The sequence below is a fragment of the Phycodurus eques genome, unplaced genomic scaffold, assembly GCF_024500275.1.
Source record: "Phycodurus eques isolate BA_2022a unplaced genomic scaffold, UOR_Pequ_1.1 contig_334, whole genome shotgun sequence".
Classification (NCBI taxonomy): domain Eukaryota; kingdom Metazoa; phylum Chordata; class Actinopteri; order Syngnathiformes; family Syngnathidae; genus Phycodurus; species Phycodurus eques.
In genome coordinates, this window is record NW_026904331.1 from 17,261 (window position 1) to 37,344 (window position 20,084).

The 20,084-nt window shown below is 46.5% G+C and overlaps 1 non-coding gene across 1 annotated transcript; it reads left to right on the forward strand.

Moving 5' to 3' along the window:
* The first annotated feature begins 19,509 nt into the window (after window positions 1-19,509).
* LOC133398765 (U1 spliceosomal RNA) lies at window positions 19,510-19,673 on the forward strand. Its single transcript, XR_009768026.1, has one exon. It is a non-coding gene; the product is annotated as a U1 spliceosomal RNA (small nuclear RNA).
* The last annotated feature ends 411 nt before the right edge of the window (window positions 19,674-20,084 follow it).

Consider the following 20,084-nt stretch of genomic DNA (forward strand, 5'->3'; position numbering starts at 1 on the left):
ATGAGCCCTTCGGAGATGGACAGACGGTACGACCACCTCCCTCTCCTGAGAAGGGAACAACGACTGGTAACCGTATGCAGTCATGAATGGCGACCGTCTAGTAGCAGAGCAAACTAGGGTGTTATGCGCATATTCCACCCAAGGCAGGTGAGAAGACCACGCGGAGGGGTGCTGATGGCAAACACAGCGAAGAGTAGCCTCCACATCTTGATTCGCCCTCTCAGCCTGGCCGTTGGTCTGCGGGTGGAAACCGGATGAATGACTGGAGGACGCCCCCAGCGCTTTGCAGAACAACCTCCAGACCCAAGAGACGAACTGCGGCCCCCTGTCAGACACCAGATCAGCAGGAATACCATGAACTCGGAAGACATGGTCGACAAGGAGATTAGCAGTCTCAAAGGAGGACGGCAGCTTCGGCAGAGCAACGAAATGGGCTATCTTGGAAAATCTGTCGACAACACTCAGGATGACCGAGTTCCCTCCAGACAGCGGAAGACCCGTGATGAAGTCCAAGGCGACGTGGGACCAGGGGCAGGAAGGAATGGGCAGTGGACGAAGAAGACCAGCTGGAGGACGATGGGACATCTTGCTACGGGCACACACTGAGCATGCCGAAACATATTCTTTAACGTCCCTGCGTAGTCCCTTGCCACCAGAACCGTTGGGAAATGAGGAAAAGTGTCCGACTGACCCCAGGATGGCAAGCGACTCTAGAAGTGTGTCCTCACTTCAACACCTCTGGACGTAAAAACGACCGGAACAAACAATTTGCCATCGGGAACACCTCCCGGGGCCTGGACGTCCTCCACCTTCTTCTCAACCTCCCACTGAAGCGCTCCCACCACCCGGGTCCCAGGTAGAATGGTCTCCACAACATGCAGCCTAGACATGCAGCCTAGACAAGGCGTCAGGTTTGTCGTTCTTCAACCCAGGGCGGTAAGTGATGATGAAGTCGAAACGGGTAAGGAACAGGGCCCAACGTGCTTGACGGGGGTTGAGTCTTTTAGCAGTCCGGAGGTAAGACAGGTTCTTGTGGTCGGTGAAAACTTGAAAAGGTTCCCTCGCACCCTTCCAGCCAATGCCTCCACTCCTGCAGCGCCAGGACAATGGCCAGCAGCTCTCTATTTCCCACATCGTAATTGGCCTCTGCAGGGCTCAGGCGCCTAGAGAAGAAGGCGCAGGGGTGCAGCCTCTGGTCGAACATGGACCTGTGGGACAGGACCATCCCAACACCTGAATCAGATGCGTCCACCTCGACAACAAAAAGGAAGGTCAGGATTAGGATGATTTAACACAGGAGCCTTCACAAACAATTGTTTAATATGATCAAAAGTCACTTCTGCCTTAGGGCTCCATACAAATGGTATTTTATTGGAAGTAAGTCTAGTCAGAGGTCCCACTTTAAGGCTGTAATCACGTATAAATCGCCTATAAAAATGAGCAAAACCCAAAAACCTCTGCAACTGCTTCCTTGACGTTGGAGTTGGCCAATGAACCACAGCCTGGATCTTGGCTGGATCGGCCCAAAGCTGGCCCTTCTCCACAATGAACCCCAAAAACTGTACCGACTCCGCATGGAACTCACACTTCTCAGCCTTGACGTAAAGACGGTTTTCCATCAAGCGCTGCAACACCATGCGGACATGTTGGCGATGTTCACGTAGATCACGGGAAAAGATTAAGATGTCGTCCAAGTACACAAAACAGAATACATTTATCATGTCCCGGAGCACATCATTAATAAGACACTGAAACACAGCGGGTGCATTTGTGAGTCCAAAAGGCATGACTAAGTACTCAAAATGACCTAATGGAGTATTGAACGCAGTCTTCCACTCATCTCCCTCCTTCATCCTGACCAGGTGATAGGCATTTCGCAGATCTAATCTTGTGAACACCTTTGCAGACTTCAAAGGGGCAAACGCCGAGTCCAACAGCGGGAGAGGACACTTATTTTTTATCGTGATGTCGTTAAGACCCCGGAAATCGACACAGGGTCGCAGGGTCCCGTCCTTTTTATCGATAAAAAAAATCAGGCGCCCACTGGTGACGATGAGGGACGAATCAATCACAGCAGCTGCTAAGTCTGTACAGTGGACAATTTAGAGTTTCTATCACACTGGAGTCCACAAAACACTCATCAGCTCTGGAGTCAATTAACGCGGAAACCTTCACACTGCCACCAAATCCCGATACTTCGCCCGGCAATTGTAGTCTCTTGTTTTTCGATCCAGTTCTCAATTCACCGGGTACCAAGTCTTCATCAAAATACTCACACTGATGAGACGTTCTTTCCGGAGGCAGAAGGTGCTGTCACCACCACCTGGCCGCTCTGCTTGGAACACAAAGAGTCACTTCCCCGTGAAGGTCTCGCCATGCAGGTGGATACCTTGTGTCCTTGTCGGCCGCAGTACAGACACGCCCCCGCTCTCATGCGTCTCCGACGTTCAGTCTCCGCCAGTCGCCCCCCACCGAGTTGCATCGGCTCCTCCACGGCCAGGGCTGGCTCCCTCGTCGACGCCGAGGTGGATCGGGGAACACAGGCGGCGTCTTCCATGGCGGACGAAAAATGTCCCGGGGAAGCGGACTAAAGAAAAATGCGCCGTTCAGCTGCCCGCTGTCTTTCCCTCAGTCGATTGTCCAGTCTAATAGCTTGTCCGATCAATTCCTCCAAATTAGTGGTCTCGTCCCTGGCCGCCAACTCATCTTTGACGGCAGGACAAAGTCCCAGACGAAAAAATGCCGCTCAACGCAACATCGTCGAATCCACTCTCTGCTGCCAGGATGCGGAACGAAATGGAGTATTCGGCTACTGACAAGTCCCCCTGGGAATGGTTCAACAACCGGCTACCGCCTTCCTTGCCCTTGACGGGGTGATCAAAAACTCTCCTCAGTTCAGATTCGAATGCCGGGAAGGAGGAACGTAACGCTGGGTTGGCCCTGCTGACCTGCCATCGCCCACGATGCCGCTTCACCCGTAAGTAGACTCATTATAAAAGCAACCTTCGTCTTACCCTGGGCATACGTGACCGGATGTTGGTCAAATACTAGGGTACATTGATAAATAAATTGACCGCAGCCGCCGAGCTCCCCAGCATAACGAGGTGGATTTGGGAGTCAAGCTTCCCTGGCGGGTGGCACCGCGGCCACCGTGTTGGTGGCGGGTGCTTCTGCCAGAACCGGAGGTAATCCAAGTGCACACACCTGATCAACCTGAGAACTCAGTGTACTGAGATGGGTCGTTAACGCCGTAATTGCCTCCCTGAGCTCGTGTAACGATGTCTCGTGTCTTCCTGACAAATGTCCCTGACTTGCCAACTCGTGGCGAAAAGAGTCTGAGTTTGTGGGATCCATTTCTGGTCGGAATATTCTGTCACGCGCGGCAATGCCGTAAGGACAGATCTAAAAAAATAGACTCCAGGTCAGAGGTCCGAACAATTTTAATTAAATGGCAGAGCATATGATGGCGAGACATACGAAACAAAAGGAACTCACAACCAGAGAGAATCAAAAACAGATAACGCAGGGAGACACGACAAACGGTCCGTGTGGTATAATCGTATTGAGCCTAAATTTGGACAGCGGTCAGAACGGCGGCAAACACAGGGCAAAAACTAGTGAATATTCCGACGCCCACACACTGTCACGGTGCCCCCTAAAAAGGCTGATGATTACAATGCATGACAGGTGCGTCACCGATGTCCACGCCCACCCAGACACTGCAACACAAAGAAAAACAACTTGAAACACAGGGCCACAGGGCCATAGTGGTACACTCGCCTGACTTTGGTGCAGGCAGCGTGGGTTCAGTTCCCACTCAGTGACGGTGTGAATGTGAGTGCAAATGGTTGTCCGTGTCTATATGTGCCCTGCGACTGACTGGCGACCAGTTCAGGGTGTCGTCCGCCTTTTGCCCGAAGTCAGCTGGGATAGGCTCCAGCGCCCCGCGACCCGAACCAGGATAAGCGGTGTTGAAAATGGATGGATGGATGGAATCCATCCAGCCATTAACCGTGTCTTTGATGCTAATAACTACTTTGGCGTTGATCAAGAAGGCCCATTACCTGAACTACAAACTAATAATAATGTGGTGATTCCAGAAATTAATAAAAACATGGAATGACATTACAATGAATGGTTCAACAAGTGACCCACTCGAAAATGATTTCGAGTAGTTTGTGTGTGTGTGAAAGCATTTGAATAGTAAGTCTGAGAGCTAATCCTGAATAATGTCCCTCACGGCCCCTCATACTCAAGGCATCCAGCTCGCAATGCTTGGAGTCGAGCTGCCACACTCTGCTGCTCCACATTCTCGCTGGGAACAGACATGGCATCAAGAATAGAAACGGGGGTTTCATTTCTCTGTGGCTCATTGGTTTATGGGTATGATTCTCGGTTTGGGTTCGAGAAGGTTCTGGACGAGCCCTCCTTCAAAACATTGTTTGTAATCTATTTGCTGCATTTTTAACTACCTTGTCGTACGGTGGCCCATGTGACAAGACATGAGGTCATGAGCTCCTCAGTGTTGTTTGTTGTTCTTGGGGTATGATTCTCATTTGGGGTGTGAGCGGTTCCTCGTGGAAAAGGCCTCCAGTACCATCACACGGTGGCCCATGTGACAAGTAATGCGGTCTACTGTGCATGCAGTGGCTCATTGGTCTAGAGGTATGATTCCCGCTTTGGGTGAGAGAGGTCCGGGGTTCAGTTCCCGGATGAGCCCACCTAAGGAAACTTCTGTGGTGGATGAGTATCCTGCAATATTAAAAGTGTGTCCTCTTCAGGTGGCCTGTGTAATAAGCAAAGGGGTCATTTAGGATTCATGTTTTGGTTGATGGGTATGATTCTTGCTTCGAGAAGCTCAACAGTGTATTTTAAGATCTGTGGTTATTGGCTTCCTTGTCATATAGTTGCCCATGTGACAAGTTATGAAGTCATCTGCTCTTCTGTGTGGGTTGTTGGTCTCGGGCTGTACTTCTCACGAAGAGCAGGACAGCAAGAGGTCCCGGGGTTGAAATCCCCTGACAAGCTCTCTTTCGAAATGTCAATGGCCAGGCATCCTTTGCATTTCAAACTGCCATTGTCACACAATGGCCAGTATGACAAGTGATCATGTTTTTCATTTCTATGTGCCTTGTTGTTGTTGCGGTATGCTTCTCGATTAGCTGTGGGTGTGAGAGGTCCAATTTTCAAGTCCCACAAGAGCCCTTTTTTAAAAGTTGACTAGCAAGAGATATTACTGCTTTGCCTCTGGTACTCCAAATTTCCTGAATGTCAGAGTGAAAGAGGCTGATATAATTGCAAAAAGTGACTGCCAGACTCACATCTAACTGGTTTATGGGGTTGTTTTACTTTCTGAGCAACTGGGTACTGGGTTGGTGCTAGTGGTGTGTGTGGTTTCTCCCATTGGTCTCGGCAGAGGTATGATGGGTAAAATGGAATCTGGAATACTTCTTGTACCACCACGACTCTGGGTCTGCTTTCCAAAACCCGGATGAGCCCTTTTTTTTAAGTCGACTCACAAACATGTAGTACTGTTAAGGCCTCTCCACCCCACAAAACTCTTAACTGGTGACTATTTGTCTTTGTAGTGAAGGTTAACTGGGCACCTGCAGATGATGTTTAGTAAGGAGCGGTATCTGTCTTTTTCCTGGACAGTTTCCTCCAAAGCCTTTTTGGCCTCTTGACTTTCTTTCATCACTTCCCAGATCCTCGCCTCCAGTTCCGTTCTGGCCCAGTCGCTCTGCTGCAGCCGAGAATGCAATGCTTGCTCCAGGGACGCCTCCAGGTGGGCACAAAAGTCCTGGAAGACTGAGTGTCATTTTGACCACAAAGTGGAACAATTTGTGATAGTATGAGAAAAAGAGGGTCAGACCTGAGTTTGTTGCTGGTGCTTTGGTGAGGGCACCCTGCACAGCCATAAGGGTGGTGTTCCTCCGTGGAGAACAACCACGGAGACCTTCAGACGCACCACTATCGCCTTCACGAGACACCAGCTGGAAATTCATTGTGGACATTGTTAGACTGTGGATATTTGTACACAATGAACACTATGTTCTGACCTGATAAACTTCGCTGACTACTTTCTGAAGGGCTTGGTTCTCAGCCTGGAGGACTTTCATCTCTCCTTTGTCTTTGCTTCTGCTCGTTTCCTGAGCAGGAAACAATGCTTTGAGACCAGACTTCAACAAATTTTACTCATCCACCAAAGTCTCACCATTCTGTCCAGGCTAGAGTCCTTCTTGCTGTTTTGGCTGGGGAGTTGCTTCACTTCATCCGTCAGCTCCATGGTCTTGAATCAGATATGGAAAAAAAAATACTCACATTATCTTGTTGGGTTGGTTGTATGGTGGTATATTGTCGATCAGTGCAACTAATGTTGAGGCCAATGTTTTCATAGGCGGGGGTGCTAAAGGACCTTTTTCTTTGTTGACAATAAACAGCCCCCATTGCTTTACCTGGAATTGAGTTCCACTTTTTCCTCATCCCAGCACTGCATGGTCTCCCGTAGCTTGTCCTTCAGCTTCTGCTCCAGCACCGACACCTCCGCGCCACCGGAAGTGCTCTCCTGTGTGACCCGGGCCTAGAGATGGCGACAGGCCGCGCAGAACAGCTGGTCTACAGCAGGCGCACTCGCATGTCGGACAGTGTTCTGGAAGGCCACCTTCCATTGATCCAAGGCCCATTGATCTTCAAATGCAGCCCTATGGGGGGCACAAGCCAGTGCAAACTGTAGGCCAGTCCCAAGCCCGGATAAATGGAGAGGGTTGCGTCAGGAATGGCATCCGGCTTAAAACTTTGCCAAACAAATATATTGATATATTGTGTGTCCAGGAGACCAGGTGGAAAGGCAGTAAGGCTCGAAGTTTAGGGGCAGGGTTTAAATTATTTTACCATGGTGTAGATGGGAAGAGATATGGAGTTGGGGTTATTTTAAAACAAGAGTTGGTTAAGAATGTCATGGAGGTGAAAAGAGAATCAGACCGAGTGATGAGGCTGAAACTTGAAATTGAGGGTGTTATGTATAATGTGATGAGTGGCTATGCCCCACAGGTAGGATGTGTCCTCGAGGTGAAAGAGAAATTCTGGAAGGAGCTAGACGAAGTAGTTCTGAGCATCCCAGACAGAGAAAGAGTCATGATTGGTGCAGATTGTAATGGACATGTTAGTGAAGGAAATGGGGGTGATGAAGAAGTGATGGGTAAGTACGGCATCCAGGAAAGGAACTTGGAGGGACAGATGATGGTAGACTTTGCAAAAGGATGGACATGGCTCTAGTGAACACTTTTTTCCAGAAGAGGCAGGAACATAGGGTGACCTACAAGGTCAAGGAAAGGAATACATTGAGATGTGACACAGGGCAAAGGTAGAGGTGGCAAAGGCCAAACAAGAGGCATATGATGACATGTATGGCAGGTTGGACACTAAAGAAGGAGAAAAGGATCTACACAGGTTGGCCAGACAGAGGGATAGAGATGGGAAGGATGTGCAGAAAGTTAGGGTGATTAAGGATCCAAGATGGCGCCTACCAGTGTGGTCGCCTCGGTAACGCGCTCTCTAGTATTGTCTTTGTTTTTGTGTTTTTCGTCCGTCTTTGGAGACCCTACACGACTCACTTACACAAGGGGAGACCTGCTAACCATCAAGGAGGCTACTCCGGACTTTCTGTCACCAACTTTCGAAAATCCGCTCAGTTTTTTCCCCGAGTTACTCACCGGAGCGGCGTCCACGGTTTTCGGCGCATGGAGGCGGAAGCGGCGCCACAGAGGGAAACGAGCAGGCATTCAGGTGAAACTCCGCAAAAGAGGACACAGATTGGCGTTCCTGTCGATCCACCTCGCGAATGTACGCTCCCTACCCAACGAAATGGACGAGCTTCATCTTCTGTTATAGACCAGTAAAGACTTCGGACGTTCCGCGGCCATGTGCTTCACGGAGACCTGGCTTTGCGACGCTGTACCCGATGGCGCCGTCATGCTTCCCGGCTTCAACATTCATCGAGCGGACCGCGACATGGAATCATCGGGGAAAACAAAGGGCGGCGGGATATGCCTCCATATCAACGAAAAATGGTGTACGGACGTCACGGTGCTCAGCACACACTGCAGCCCGCATTTGGAGTCGCTGTTTTTGAACTGTAAACCATTCTACTCGCCACGTGAGTTTGCATCGTTTATACTGGCTGGAGTCTATAATACACCTCAAGCTAACACGAACGCCGCATTGCTAACGCTCGCCGTCTAATACTTTAGACCACTGCTACACTACGGTAAAAAACGCATACCGTGCTATACCTCGTGCAGCCCTGGGCTCGTCTGATCACTGCTTAATTCACTTAATACCGACGTACAAGCAAGAACTTAAATGTGCGAAGCCTACAGTGAAAACAGTCAAAAAGTGGACCAATGAAACCAAGATGGAACTTCAAAGCTGTTTAGACTTCACAGACTGGAGTGTCTTTGAAAATTCAGCTGGCAGCCTGGATGAATATACGGACACTGTCACATCCTATATCAGTTTCTGTGAAGAGGTTTGTGTACCAACAAAATCATTTCGGACATTCAACAACAACAAGCCGTGGTTCACTGCTAAACTTAAGCAGCTTCGCCAAGCTAAGGAAGATGCATATCAGAGCGGGGACAGGGCCCTGTATAATCGAGCTAGAAACCAGCTTACTAAAGAAATTAACATTGCAAAGAGGATCTATGCAGCAAAGTTGGAAAAACAGTTTAGCGCGAACGACTCAAAATCAGTCTGGCATGCATTCCAATCGCTGACTAATTACAAGCGACTATCCCCCCAAGCTGAGAACAATAGCACACTAGCCAACGACTTGAATACCTTCTACTGCAGATTTGAAAAGGACAGTTTCACTCCACACACCCACCCGGCCGCACCCGCGACCACAACCACACCTCTGACTTCTGCGTTAACCATCCATGAACAGGATGTGAGACGCATCTTCAAACAACAGAAGATTAACAAAGCGGCAGGACCGGACCATGTGTCCCCATCCTGCCTCAAAGTCTGCGCGGACCAGCTCGCTCCAGTCTTTTGTTTTTGAAGTTCCATCCTGTTTCAAACGCTCCACCATCATTCCAGTCCCCAAGAAACCTGCAATCTCTGGTCTGAATGACTACAGGCCTGTCGCTTTGACAGCTGTGGTCATGAAGTCCTTTGAACGTCTCGTGCTGGACCACCTCAAGAGTGTCACAGGTCCCCTGCTGGACCCCTGCAGTTTGCCTACCAAGCGAACAGGTCTGCGGATGATGCAGTCAACATGGGACTGCACTTCATCCTAGAACACCTCGACAGTGCAGGGACCTACGCGAGGATCCTGTTCGTGGACTTCAGCTCAGCGTTCAACACCATCATCCCTGAACTCCTTTCAACCAAGCTTCTCCAGCTCAGCGTCTCACCTGCCATCTGCCAGTGGATTTACAGCTTTCTGACGGGCAGGACACAGCAGGTCAGGCTGGGGGAGGCCACCTCATCCACACGCAGCATCAGCACTGGGGCGCCCCAAGGTTGTGTCCTCTCTCCGCTGCTCTTCTCTCTCTACACGAACGACTGCACCTCAGCGAACCCGACTGTCAAGCTCCTGAAGTTTGCAGATGACACCACTGTCATCGGCCTCATCAAGGACGGTGACGAGTCTGCATATCGACAGGAAGCGGAGCGGCTGGAGCTGTGGTGCGGCCGACACAACCTGGAGCTGAACACGCTCAAGACGGTAGAGATGATCGTGGACTTCAGGAGGCATCCTTCGCCACAGCTGCTCCTCACGTTGTCCAGCTGCCTTGTGTCAACCGTCGAGACCTTCAAGTTCCTGGGAATTACAATCTCTCAGGACCTGAAGTGGGCGACCAACATCAACTCCGTCCTCAAAAAAGCCCAGCAGAGGATGTACTTCCTGCGGCTTCTGAGAAAGCACGGCCTGCCACCGGAGCTGCTGAGACAGTTCTACACAGCGGTCATCGAATCGGTCCTGTGTTCTTCCATCACAGTCTGGTTTGGTGCTGCTACAAAAAAGGACAAACTCCGACTGCAACGGACAATCAAAACTGCTGAAAGGATTGTCGGTACCCCCCTACCCACCATTGAGGACTTGCACGCTGCCAGAACTAAGACAAGGGCGTGCAAAATCCTCTCGGACCGTCTGCACCCCGGTCACCAGCTCTTCCAGCTCCTTCCCTCAGGTAGGCGCTACCGATCAACGCAAACTAGAACTAGTAGACATTCCAACAGCTTCTTCCCTCTTGCGATCAACTTCTTAAACACATAACCTATAATTCCATTACAACAAGCTGGAATTTTTTTTTTTTTTTTGACTTGAGTTCGTTGTCACATTTCTGTGGGGCCAATTATGTATTACTCGTGCACTCACTGTAGTTGTCTCGCCATGCTGCACTATTTGCATATACTGGCCACTCATGCCAGAGTAGCATCTGCTCCATTTGCACACTGATTGAGCAGTATCTGTAACATTTGCACAACCAACATTGTCCCAGATGATCGCACTACTCGTCACTTTAAACCACATACACTCATTGAAGTCTCAGCGCCCTTTGCACAATGGTCATTGCACCGGACTATTGCAATATTAGTCATTCGAACTGCTCTAAGTGCTAGAGGACTCTGCATCTTTTTGCACAATTGTTTTTTGTCAATGTCTTTATGTCTCCAAAGTGTTCTGTAAATTGACTGTCTGTTGTACTAGAGCGGCTCCAACTACCGGAGACAAATTCCTTGTGTGTTTTGGACATACTTGGCAAATAAAGATGATTCTGATTCTGATTCTGATTAAGTAGGGAGCGTCTTTCAGTACTACATCCCACTAGGTGTCAGTAACGCCCTATTGACTTTTCCTTATTTCACATTAAAACTAAATCCATGAGGAAAAAAACTGTATGGGAAATGAATGGATGGATGATGTATCTCTAATTTAATGTTGCTAATTTGCCACATTGGGGTCCTATTGATTAATCGTTCTCATTCAAACAGTTTGAAAGAGAGTACTGTTGATGTGATCCATATGATACAATAATGAGATTACAAATGCAATTGCCTTCTTATTTCTTATTGAACAAAGTTTTATCAAAATCCCTGAATAATGTTCTTCATTGAAATTATTTCCGTTGGGTGTCTGATATGTTCGACTCCTATATGGCAAGTCCTTTTAACATGACACATATTACAGCTATCTGAAATTCAGTTTTACCTACACAAAACGAACATTTGAGAGATCCGCAACCACATTCTTCTTATCCACAATTGTCATTTCAAATTTCTTCAATGTAATGTCGCCTTTAGGAAAAATGATGTCACTTTTACCATTCGTGCGTATAAGGTTTGTCAGATATCTACAATTACTGTAGATATCGCTAACTGGAGTATTAGATTTTCCACTATTCCATGGCAGATATCCATAATTCACCAGTAGATATTGACGGCTTAATAGGAGATAAATGTAATAACAAACCCCATACACATCAATTGCAAAAGTGATAAAATTTGTCCTTGGCAAAACGATATTGCAGATCTGTGTTCTACTTTATGTATGTATGTATCTCCACACTAAAAAATGTGTATGTATATATGTCCACACTAAAAAAAAAAGCTGGGTCAAACTTGTAACTCAACTGTTGATTTGGTGTAGTTGGGTCAGAGGTTTGGTCAATTTGAACCAACATTGGATTAAAAAAAACCTAGAGAACATTATTAATCCATCTGTTGTATAAGATTTCGAAGGTTTCGATTTCACAACCCAGCCATTGGTATTAGCTGATGGTTCTGAGATTGGTCAACTACATCGGGTTACAGGTACACCACCATTGGTTTGAGAAACCCGCCTTCTTCAAGTCGCCATTTTTGTTTGATTGCACTCATTTCATTCAGCTGCGACTTGGAGCCACCTGCTGACTGCTTCCTATATGGTGAAGTGGAACAATAAGTACAAGAGTCTAGTTACTCATGCCTACATTAATATAAGCCATTTATTATTTGTAGAAAAGTTCAATGTGAATGGCTGGCAACCAATTCGGGGTATACCCCGCCTCTTGCCCAAAGTCATCTGGGGTGGGCTTAAGTACACCCGCGACCCTAGTGAGGAAATGCGGTACAAAAAATGGATGGATGGTTGTTTTAGGCCACTTTGTGTTTCACATTTGACCAATCCCACGGCAAGAGCACATTTGACCCAACAACAGGGTCACATTTGACTCAACTGCAGGGTTGTGTTCAACCCAACGGCAAGGTTGCGTTCGACCCAACAGCAGGGTCGTGTTCAACCCATTTTGGGGTAGACAGCCCCAACCCAAAATGCAGGAACAAACCCCCTAACCCAGACTTGCTGGTCTAAAATAACCACTCGTTGGGTGGGTCCAACTTCAGGAACGCATTAGGTTACCCAAATAACCCATTTTGGGTTGTTTTTGACCCAATCATTTTTAGAGTGTATGTATGTTTGTTTGTTCCGGATAGTCAAACTTACTGTCCCTTTTAAATGTTGCATCTGTTTGCCATTTGTGGATATTCGCTATTACATATATATAAAATGCAGTCGCAGCTATCCGCAATGTGAATTATGGTTATCTGCAACAGCATTGTAGATATCTGTAACTCCAGTTTGAGATGTCTACAATTTGATTTTTACTTGTCATAATTCAAGTGCATCGTGACATATCCTTAATTTACTTCAATTCAAGAGCCTATCGACTTCTCCGTTTTCATATATCTTCAATCAAGTTTTAACCGGGCAAAATTACATTGTCGATAACTATAACTTGACCTATGACGAGTCAAAATGAACATGGCTTGTAGATATTTCAAACAGGAATCACAGACAGCTATAATTCAGTTGCAGATATCCGGAATTCAACTGGTGAGATCTGCAAATGAATTGTATTTAATGAGAAACCCGAGACACATGAATGGCAAAAGAGACAAAATGATGCTGCCGATACCTAAACTGAATTGCACTTATCTCTATCTGTCCTATCAACTCGAGCCACGATCACGTAACAGATATTCCTTCATTCATCCATCCATTTTCTGTACCACTTATCCTCACTATATCCTCAAAATGTAATTACAACTAATAACACAGACGTTGTTGATATTTATAATGTTGATTCCATATTAGTTAAATTTAGCTTTTAAATGTCATATCTGCTCGCCATAGATAGACTTCTCCACTATCTCCTTCCAAATACAGTTTCTTGTTTTCGTAAGTGGTTGTGATACGTTCTAATTCTCTCTCTCGTACAGTGCACAAATTTGTTTTTGCTCGCTCTGCTTGCTTCGCTTCTGTTTACAGTTTACAAAAACATGTGTGGTAGGTTAATTGACAACTCTAAATTGCCCGTAGGTGTGAATGTGAGTGCAAATGGTTGGTTGTTTGTATGTGCCCTGCGATTGGCTGGCAACCAGTTCAGGGTGTACCCCGCCTCCTGCCCGATGAGAGCTGGGATAGGCTCCAGCACGCCCTGCGTCCCAAGTGAGGAGAAGCGTCTCAGAAAATGGATGGATGGATGGATGTATCACGAGTCTCAATCAATTAAATCAGTGACTCAAATAAGTTTGTGCTGCACTATCTGTGAGTTTCATTTATGCGTTTTTTGGGCACGCAGACATCTTTTCAAGCCAGACGGTTGCGGTCTAAATAGACAAGGGGTTACGTTATTGGCTGCCAACATTTTTTACTTTGTAAATCATTCAGCAGCCTGAAAAGAAAACACCAGCCGTGTTGACACGGCTGAGGGACAAAAAGATACAGTTGTTCCCAAACATTCGGACGAACAAGAGCTAAGATGACACGAGGCGCAGACGTATTCATCAGCGTCATCCAAACAATCGGAGGAGCGAATGACATATAAGATGAGCCAGCACCTTGAATGTCCCACACCCCTCCCTGCCCCATTGGAGCAAACCCCAACCCAAAACTCACTCTCTCCGAGCCTAAATTCTCTGTTAGGTGTGACGGACAGGATGAAGACTATTGTCAGTATTGGAATCCAACGCACACCACGCCAAGATCTTCCTCCCATCGCCTGAAAACACCATCCACTAAGATGCGGATGCCCCTCCTTCACCAATGAAGAATCTTATCTGCAAATCAGACTAATATCTGCGGGGTATTTTCCAGAATAAATCAGACCCCTATGGAGATCAGGCATTTTTCATCCCTGTAATTACAAGGGACAGAAAGTGGGTCAAAGAAATATGGCACAAAAAAGTAGAACTACAAACTTAGTGAGGATAGAATGTCAATCTATCAAACCATTCTCTCCAGTTATCTCTGCAAGACGAGCTCTTTTCAGTATAAGGTCACTGGGTAATAAATCAATGTCGATTCATGACATCATTGCAATCTATGATCGGGACTTTTTTTTACTCAATGAAACATAGTTAACAGAAAGTAGCTGTAATACCATTTTAAATTAGGCAACACCAGCAAATTTTAACTTAATGAACAAGTGTCGAAGAGGGGAAAAAGGCGGTGGTATTGCTGTTATTTTTAAGTCATTACATCAGTGTAAAGAAATTATTCTGGGTGATTTTAGCTCTTTTGAATATCTCTGTTTTTTAAAGGTGTCCCAAAGGTGATTGTTTTAATAATTTATAGGTCTCCAAGATTCAATGGAAAATGTATGGAGGATTTTTCACAACTGCTGTCAGTTATTTGTACTGACTACAACAATTTTGTCATAAGACTTTAACGTTCATGTTGACAATAACGTGGAAAAAAAAATCTAAAGAACTCTCTGCTATACGAGACAGATTTGACCTCTCTCAACATATCAAGAGTCCAACCCACACTCAAGGTCACATCTTAGACCTGGTCATCTCAAAGGATGTTGAAATTCTATCATTTGACATTAAGGATATGGCTATTTGTGATCATTGTTGTGTATTCTTTGAATTACAGATTCTTCTTCAGTTCAGACAACCTCTATGTCTATTAAGAAAAGGTACATAAATGAGAGTACCGCCACTAAGTTTATGGAGACCATTGCTGTGCCACAAACTGTGAATGCTGAGCCAGTTGATGAACTTTTGGATAATTTCACCTGCAAAATCTCAAATGTCATGAATGCTGTCGCTCCTATAAAGAGACAATCTTGAGGTGACCTAGAAGTGTTCAATCTCATCGAATGGCAATGACCTATGGGGTCCCTCAAGGGTCAGTTCTTGACCCCCTTCTGTTCAGCCTGTACATACTACCCTTTAACTTTAATCTTGACTATCATAGCTATGCAGATGACACACAGTTATATCTAGCAGTGTCTCCAGATGACTACAGTTCACTTGAGGTGTTGTGTCACTGTCTAAAACAGATAAATAACTGGATGAGCCAAAATTTTCTTCAATTAAACTACAACAAAACTGAGATAATTGTTTTTGGCAATAAAGAAAAGAGGATTGCTCTGAGTAAATACCTGGAGTCACTTTCTGTACAAACTAAAGACCAAGTCTGAAACCTTGGTGTTCTGATAGATTCCGACCTGACTTTCAACAGTCATATCAAATCAATTTCTAAAACTGCCTTCTACCATCTCAAAAACATATCCATAGTGAAGACTCACATGTGTCAAGCAGACCAGGAGAAGCTCATCCATGCTTTTATCTCAAGTAGACTTGACTATTGTAATGCTCTTCTGACTGGACTCCGCAAAAAGAGCATTTAACAGCTGCAGCTCATTCAGAATGCTGCAGCTCGGGTTCTGACCAGAACAAAGAGGTCAGAGCATATTACTCCAATTCCTAAGTCTTTCCACTGGCTTCCAGTCAGCTTTAGAATAGATTTTAAAGTTCTGCTACTGGTCTATAAATCACTAAACGGTTTAGGTCCTGAAAACATGAATGAAATGCTAATGGGATATAAACCCAGTAGGGTTCTGAGATCGACAGATTCAGGTCAAATAGTGGAGCACAGAGTCCAAACCAAACACGGTGAAGCAGCATTTAGCTATTATGCTGCACACAAATGGAATAAGTTGCCAACAGAAGTGACGTCAGCACCGAGTGTGAATGTTTTTAAGTCCAGGTTCAAAACTCTTCTTTTTTCTCATGCTTTTTAGAGCATTTCCACTTTTAAATGATATTTCTTGCACTGTATGCTGTTTTAATTGGTGGACGACTGGTTGGCACATCTGCCTCACAGTTCTGTGGACCAGGGTTCAAATCCTGACCCTGCCTGTGAGGAGTTTGCATGTTCTCCCCGTGCCTGGGTGGTTTTTTTCCCGGGCACTCCGGTTTCCTCCCACATTCCAAAAACATGCGTGGTAGGTTGATTGGAGACGCTAAATTGCCCATAGGTGTTAATGTGAGTGCGAATGGTTGTTTGTTTCTATGTGCCCTGCGACTGGCTGGTGACCGGTTCAGGGTGTACCCCGCCTCCCGCCCAAAGATAGCTGGGATAGGCTCCAGCAGCCCGCGACCCTAATGAGGATAAGCGGTGAAGAAAATAGATGGATGCATGTTTTTAATGTTAATAAGTTTTTTTATCTGTTTTTAAATTCTTTTAATCATGTAAAGCAGTCGTCCCCAACCACTGGTCCGTGGACCGGTACCGGACCTTGAGGCATTTGTTACCGGGCCGCAGAGAAAAAAAAAGACCAATTTATATAATTTCTGTTGTATTGCAAGTCACGTGTCTATGTGTTTTATTTTGAAAATTGGCCGTCTCGAACCAGCTGCACGTCTCATTTGACACGTTGAGACTCGAACGCTTCTGTTTCCGGTCCGAGTGGGCTGGCTAACGGTGGGAGAGCTCAAAGAACGAAATCAGTTCATAAACTACTTCAGTTCATTACGTTTACTGAGAAGATTTGTTCTTTTGAACGACCGACCTCCACTCCTGCATCGCACCCACAGTGGACACACCACGAACGGCGAAGGAGGAAGCAGAAGCGAGGCAAGAGTTTGTGTGTGTGTGTGTGTGTGTGTAGGTGTGTGCATGCGTGTGTGTGTGTCTGTGTTTATTCATTCATTCATTCATCTTCCGTTCCGCTTATCCTCACTAGGGTCGCGGACGTGCTGGAGCCAATCCCAGCTATCTTCTGGCGAGAGGCGTGGTACACCCTGAACTGGTTCCCAGCCAATCGCAGGGCACATATAAACAAACAACCATTCGCACTCACATTCACACCTACGGGCAATTTAGTCTTCAATTAACCTACCCTGTATGATTTTGGGATGTGGGAGGAATCCGGAGTACCCCGAGAAATATATGTATATGCACGCCACCACAGCCGGTCCGTGAGTAAAATGGCGACTCCTAAAAGGTCCGCGGTGCAAAGGTTGGGAAACACATTGAGTTACCTTTTGATTGAAATGCACCATATAAATAAATTTGCTGCACCGTGGCCAAATGGTTAAGATCATCGCCTGCCATTGTGGGGGATGTAGGTTCAAGATCCCGACCGGAGCATCCGCCAACATCCCCCGGACTCACGGCTGTGGTGTCCTTGAGCAAGACAGTGATACCCCTAACTGCTCCCCGGGCGTTTCAGCTGCCCCCTGCTCCAGTGTGTTCCACTAACAAGTTTGTGTGTTCACTGTGATGGGTAAAATGCAGAGAACCAATTTTGTGCATGTTCATGACAATAAAGGTGATTCTTCTTCTTCCATCCATCCATTTTCTGAGCCGCTTCTCCTCACTAGGGTCGCGGGCGCGCTGGAGCCAATCCCAGCTGTCATCGGGCAATTCTTCTTCTTCTTTGCTTAATTTCCTCACTATTTGTAACTATTTTTTCTGAATGTTTTCAGTGCTCTCTCTTTGACATTATGTGAACGTAGTCAGAAGATTTTAAGGACGCTAAATTGGATATGATGTCACTTCACATCAACAGGTAAAGCTAATTGTGAAACACAGGGCCGACTCGTGACCATACATTTCCTTAAGGTTATTATTCTTAAGTATTATAACCAAACTACATTTGTTTACGTTTTTGTATGTTTTCAGTAATAATGGTTGAAAATAGTTAAATATTTCACGAGTGGTTGGTTTTGCTTTCACTCTGTCGTTTTTTGCATTAATTCTTGGGCAGAGCATACTTACTGTTTTTGGATATAACTTGAAATGTTTAATGGCAAATATTCATGTCTTTTGACGTTTCTGGCATGTCTTTAATCGATTATGTCTCGTGGGGATGTGGCGCTGCTGACCTCGACTCGGGACGTTGTGAGTCGGTTGGGAGAATACTTCGAAGACCTACTCAATTCCACCTCCCAATCACGCCCAATCACGCCCTTCCAGGTCTCACTGTCATTGCCCATGTGAGCATTGAAGTCCCCCAGCAAAACGATGGAGTCCCCAGCGGGAGAGCGCTCTCCAGCAGCCTCTCCAAGGACTCCAAAATGGGTGGGGACTCTGAACTCCTGTTTTGTGCATAGGCGCAAACAACAGTCAGGACCCGTCCCCCCACCCGAAGGCAGAGGGAGGCTACCCTCTCGTCCATCGGGGTGAACCCCAACGTACAGGCGCCGAGCAGGTGTGGGTAGACTTATTGCCAAGCAGGTGTGGGTATACTTATTGCCGCCCAGCTCGGCGCCTCTCATCGTGGGCAACTCCAGAGTGGAAGAGAGTACTGGTACCAGAGCCCAAGCTGCGTGTGGAGGCGAGTCCGACTATATCTAATCGGAACTTCTTGACCTCACACACCAGCTCGGCCTTATTCCCTGCCAGAGAGGTGACATTCCACGTACCCTAGAGCCAACTTCTGTAGCCGGGGTCGGAAAGCCAAGGTCCCTGCCTACGGCCTCCGCCCAGCTCGTACTGCACCCGACCCCTCTGGCCCCTCCCCCAGTTGGTAAGCCCATGTGAAGTTGAATGAATGCTTTTTGTCTAAAACGTCGCCAAGGTTGTCATGTGCAATAGCTCTGATTAGGTGGCAGTTGCAATTTGAGATGCGCAGCCAAGTGTTGGAACCGGAAGTCTTTTTAGTGTCTGACATTCGATGAGACGAATGCATTATTTTTGTCAAGAACTACTTCTAATAATGTTTGCTTTCGATTTTTTTAAATTAGTCCAATCATTTCTCTTAAACCCGAATGGGTGGACTCTAAATTGCCAATAGGTTTGAATGTGAGTGCGAATGGTTGTTTGTTTCTATGTGCCCTGCGTTTGGCTGCCGACCGGTTCAGGGTGTACCCCGCCTCCCGCCCGAAGATAGCTGGGATAGGCTCCAGCAGCCCACGACCCTTGTGAGGAGAAGCGGTAAAGGCAATGGATGGATGGAGGGAGATTTATATGTTTCTGGTGACCTCACTTTCAACTTATTTTATCGTCTCTCAATGCCGCTGTGCATTATGGGTATCCATTTACTGTCTCAATTTAAACTCAGATTCTCAAATAGGAAGCATATTTGTTCATGTATTAGCACACAGTAGCGTTTCATCTAGCGTATGTTCCGGCTTGCCTGTTGTGTGTATGGTTGTTCACATGCTCATGATTACACCGTCGCTTGACATAGCGTGCGTGTGAATGACTCGCGCCTCGTCCAACTCATACTTACCTGGCAGGGGAGACACCATGCTCAAGAAGGTGGTTTACCCAGGGTGAAGCTCAGCCATTGCACTCTGGTTGTGCTGACCTCTGCGAATTCCCCAGATGTGAGAATTTAGACTGCAAAATTTCTTGTAGTGGGTGACTGCGTTCGCGCTTTCCTCTGATTGCTGGTTGAAAATAATAAGGATGTTGTTCATTCTAAAAGCTGGAGTGTGCATCATATGACGCTATGGTACTGCAGTATGATGTAATTTCTAGCATACATGGGTTTGACCTGAGTAGTAGAACCAGTTCGTAATGACAAGATGAAGCTTCATAACATCGTAACGCTTCGGTCATTGGTTCAAGTCATGGTCCATGTCTTGATGCTTCATGTGCACACGAAACCACCTGCCGGCCATGTGTATAATCACAGGCAACTGTATCTTCGGCCACGTATTGTGTGATGCATTGCAATATGGCGTTTGTTGTGTCTCTTGGTAATGACTTATGAATGACAAAAAAATTGTTTGATCAAATATGTGTCGACATGAAATAATAAAATATTGATTCAACGTACTCTGTGTGTGTCACT